This window comes from Bubalus bubalis, chromosome 4 (genome assembly GCF_019923935.1).
Source record: "Bubalus bubalis isolate 160015118507 breed Murrah chromosome 4, NDDB_SH_1, whole genome shotgun sequence".
NCBI classification, from domain to species: Eukaryota; Metazoa; Chordata; class Mammalia; order Artiodactyla; family Bovidae; genus Bubalus; species Bubalus bubalis.
Window position 1 is genome coordinate 46,482,273 of NC_059160.1, and position 5,106 is coordinate 46,487,378.

Consider the following 5,106-nt stretch of genomic DNA (forward strand, 5'->3'; position numbering starts at 1 on the left):
ATGCACCTTTACCCTGGGTATCCCTGAGGCAAAGCCACGACTCTAGTGGCAGCAGTCAGGCCCCCATGACGGGGGAGCCGGGTCAGCCTGGTAGGACCCTTCACAGCACACAAAGTGATGGGTCCCCTCACCTCCTGCTCCCTCAAAAACATGTGGTGCTCCTGGGCCTTCCTTGGGGCCCCCGTGTTGGTCAGATGCTGACTTCCTGAGCTGACACAGCTGGCCAGCCCCTCAAAGTCATCCCTGACTCTGCAGGTGTCCCTGGATGCCCAAAGACTGTGCTCAAAGAAGCAGTAAGACCCAGGACAGGAATGCACGGATGCAAGCCCTGCCTGTGGTCCCCATGGAGGCTGCCGGCACTACATCTGCCCCAGGCAGTGGGATACTCAGTCGTCCAGGACAGAGGCAGCCTGAGGCTGCCTCCTGGGCCTGGATTATTCCCTCTCTGCTCCAGGCACAACCTCTCCTTGGCCTCAAATTCCTCCTTGCCCAGTGCTTTCAGACACAGGGGCAAATGTCACAGCCAGGCCTGGTCCACAGCTCAGACTCCCAAAGCAACTCTGTCTTCCCTCTGTCGAGCGTAAGCAGCCTGCTTCTTAAGTGCAGCACATGGAGATGCTTAGAAGCTGAGAAGAGAGCATTTAAAGAACTGTTCTGTGTCTTAATTGTGGCAGTTACACAGTGGAGTACGTTTGTCGAAACTTGCAGAACTGGGCACTGAAAACGCTAGACTTTAGTAAATTACATCGCAAGAAAATGGACTAAAAATCATATATATATAAAGTGCTGGCCTCCCAAGCCCTCCCAGAACCTACGCCTTTGTCCAGGAGCATCCATCCCTTGGATGCTTGGGGGTCCCCTCCTCCGTGAGCGTCTTTCACATGTGAGGTCCATGATGGGTTTATTCCCATCACAGGTGATACCAAACGGGGCCTGGAGGGACCGAGGAACCTGCTCACAGTCTCTCACATAAAATCATGAATAACACAAGGCTAGGCACTGATGTTGAAGATGAAGCTCCAATATATTGGCCACCTGATGTGAAGAGTCAACTCACTGGAAAAGACCCTGATGCTGGGAAAGATTGAGGGCAGGAGGAGAAGGGGACAACAGAGGATGAGATGGTTGGACGACATCAACAACTCAAAGGACATGAGTTTGAGCAAATTCCAGGAGATAGTGGAGCATAGAGAAACCTGGCATGCTGCAGTCCATGGGGTTGCAAAGAGTTGGACATGATTCAGCGACTGAACAATAGCAAGATACCCTGGCATGATTATCCCTTCACCCTCACAGCAACCTTGAGGGAGGCACTTTGTCCTTCTGATTTTATAGATTAAAAAAATAATGCACAGAGAGGTCACGTAACTTGCCAAAGGCCACAGAGCTAATAAAAAGGCAGTTAGGATTCGAACCTGGAGACTGGCCCCAAGGTTCAGCTCTCAGCCTCTGTTCTCTTTTCCCCCTAGAGAGGGTAAGCAGACTCTACCTCCCCCCTCTCCTCTAGAGACTGCTCAGAGCTGTTAATGTCCCTGGTGGTGGTCCACTATGGCCCCAGACATCTTCTAAGAGCTGAGCTGGCAGGATGGACATCCCCCAGGACAGTCCCGTGGAAGGATATGATGTATCCAACACTGGGCGACACGGTCCGACAGCCCCTCCTGTATTAGCCCAGCAAAAACGCCTCAGTTGGTTCTGCCGCAGCCCAATGATTTGGGGAAGTTACTTCACCACTCTGCACCTGGGCCTCATCTGCTTAGAGGAGGATGGCAGCACCAGCCCCCCAGGCCCTGCTGAGCCTCTTAACAAGTGAATGCGCACAGTATACAAAGCTGCATCCAGCAGGGACCCGGAGACAGCCAGACTTCCTGCTCCATCACATGTACCTCTCTGTCAACACAGAGTCTGTCTTCTTAACCCTGAGCATTAACTGCAAAAAGCTGCCTTCTCCAGAGCTGAGCATTGTTCTATAGCATTTTGTTTAATACAGTCATTTAATGGATGTCTTCTGGACGGATGAGGAGAGGGGCTGTGTTTCTCTTGTTCATGGCTGTATCTCCAGGGCCTGGCACACAAGACAAATAAAGATGGATAGAGGAGTGGATGGATGGATGAATGGGTGAGTGGATAGATGGGTGAATGGGTGGGTGGTTGAATGAGTGGATGGATGGGTGGATGGATGGTGAGTGGATAAATGGATAGATGGATGGATGAGTGGATGAATGGATGAATGGGTGGATGGATGGATGGGTGAGTGGGTGGATGGATGAGTGGAAAGGCAGATGGGATAAAAGATGCCCAGCAAAGGCTGGGGCTGGGGACTGAGGGAGGCCATTTGCCTCCTCTACACTGCTTTTCAGGGCTGGGAGCTTGTCATAGCTCCGCCACTTCTCCCTTCAGGAAACTGGGTCCTGCTAATCAGTGGGTCAGCCCCTGAGCCCCCTAGGCAGGGACAGAGTAGCCGACTGAAGAACAGGATCTGACAGAGGATAAAGGCAGAATGAGGGAGGAGCTGGGGGCAGGGGATGAGGTTAGGCACAGAGCTTTCCAGAATGATAGTCTGGAAGAGCAGAGAGAAAATGTTCAGCAGGTGAATGAGAGAGGGAGGAGGGGGACAAAACAAAAGCTGGAGGCAGAGGGAAAACTTGATCAAAGGAAGACAAATTGGGCCCCGATGCTCTCTGGTCCCCTCTCAGCACTTTGATGAACATGCATGTCGGTAAGAGGCGGCCTGGCTGATTCCTGAACCCTTTTCTCTCCATTAACACAGCTCAGTCCCACAGTCCCTGAGCGGCAGCTGTATTATTATCCTTCCATCAGCATGGCCCCAAGAAGGAAAACATTAGAGCCACCCTCCCGAGCCTGGATTCTGCTCCCCCATTGCTGGCTGGGGGACCTGGGTGGATTGTATGGCCCCTCCAAGTGTCACCTTCCTCACCTGTTAAACAGGGATGGCAACGATAGTACCTGGCAAGGGTGTCATAAAAAGGCAGCCAGACCGTGCCTGCAAGGGTCTGGTACCCAGGCAAGCCTAGCATCCTCCTTCCCGCTCTCTTCTTCTCCTTGGACTGAGATGCAGGTGGCCACAGAGCCAGGGAGCAGGCAGAGCCGTGCCTGCCGGGAATCAGTGGGGGGCATTTCAAAGGACCAGTGCTGGACCTACCTTTAGAGACTGCGGTCTTGATGACATGGGGGTGGGACTTGGCCATCAGGACCCTTAAACTCCCCAGGAGATTCTAGTGTGCAGCCCAAGCTGAGAAGCTCTGGTCTAAGACAGAGACGATGCAAGGGGTCCCCAGGAAGTGTGTCTGGGGGGGCAACCTACAACTAAGACCCAACGCACGATGGGCGGGAAAGGAGGAGGCTTTTCCCTGAATACTTCTAAGCCTTGTGGATTCTGTTCTATGCACCTGCATTACCTTCTCAAGGAGTAAACTGAAATGCTTATAATAAACAAATGGAGGGGGAACTTCCCTGATGGTCCAGTGGTTAAGAACCTACCTTCCAATGCAGGGGTTGTGTGTTCAATCCGTAATCTGGGAACTAAGATCCCACATGATGTGAGGCAACTAAGCCCAAGTCATGCAACCAGAGGGAACCCCCAGCTCCACAATGAGGAGCCTGAGTATGTAACTAAAGACCTGATGCAGCCAAATGAATAAATAAATATTTTTAAAAAATAAGCAAGTGGAATCAAATGCTGCTCAACCCACTCCCAAGATTAGCAGGAAATCCTTGGAGCAGATGGGGGAGTGGGGAGATTTTCTGTTCCGTTTCCTTCCTGTGGGTACCACAGAACCCCAAGGTTACCTGGTCCCTGGGAAACAGAGGTGGCCCTGGCCTCAGCTGTGGGGGCTGCCACTGCACAGCTATCATGGATGAATTGTGTTCCCCCAAATCCATGAGTTGAAGTCCTCACCACAAGACCTATGAATGTGACTGGATTTGGAGATTAAAGAGGTAATTAAAGTGAAAAAGAGATCTTTAGGGCAGAACCTAATCCAGTGTGACTGATGTCCTTTTAAGAAGAGGAGCTCAGAGATTTTCCTATTTCTCCCGTGGTTTAAGAATCTGCCTTGCAATGCAGAGGATGGGGGTTCAATCCCTGATTGGAGAACTAGGATGGCACATGCCGTGGAGCAACTAAGCCTGAGTGTTGCAACTACTGAGCCAGGACACCACCACTAGAGAGTCCATGTGCTGCAGGGAAAGATCCCACGTGACGCAACGAAGAACCTACCCCCTGCCGAGGGCTGCAACTAAGACTCGACACAGCCAAATAAATTTATATATATATATATATATATATATATATATATATATAAAAGAGGAGCTTTGGACACAGACACGCACAGGCACAGAGGAAAGTAGGTGAGGACACGCCATCTCCACGCCAAGAGGAGAGGCCTCAGAAGAGACCCACACTGCTGACACCTTGATCATGGACTCCGGTTTCCAGAACTGCAATAAATCTCTGCTGTTCAAGCCCCCAGTCTGGGATGCTTTGTTCTAGTGGCTCAGGCAGACTTGTGCAGCTCAGTGGGTCCCTCTACAAAACCTTCGATCCCTGCCACCAAGTGTGGCAACAGGAAGATCAATTCAGATCTAGATGTCCTCAAGCCCAGCTATCCATGATCCCCTAATCTTTGGTTTAGGGGGTTTATGGCCCAAGCCCTTAAGGGACCCACATCCCCTCTGCCCCTCTAGTCTTCGAGTTGGGCCCACACCCTCACTGGACAATCTTGCTCAATCCCTAAACTTTCAGACCATGAGGTCTTCAGGGCCACACTATGTGACAACCCGTCTTCATCAGCCCTGGAGAGCAAAAAAGCTTATACTGCCTTCAGAACACATGGCCCCGCTAGTACCCTTCTTTCCTTCCCTCATGGAGCATCTGCAGGGGTAGACACTATGCAAGGATGCTTCTCAGCCTGCTTGCCTGGCCCACAGTCCTCCTCTTCCTCCGTCCTCCTCCCACCCTTCCTTCCTGGCTTCCCATAGTCTCAGGACTCCTGCCATTAGGGTAGGCTTTGGTTCTGGCTGATTCAAGGGTCTCAAATGACATCACCAGAGCTCTATTTCTCATTTCATCTTGTAAACAGACTG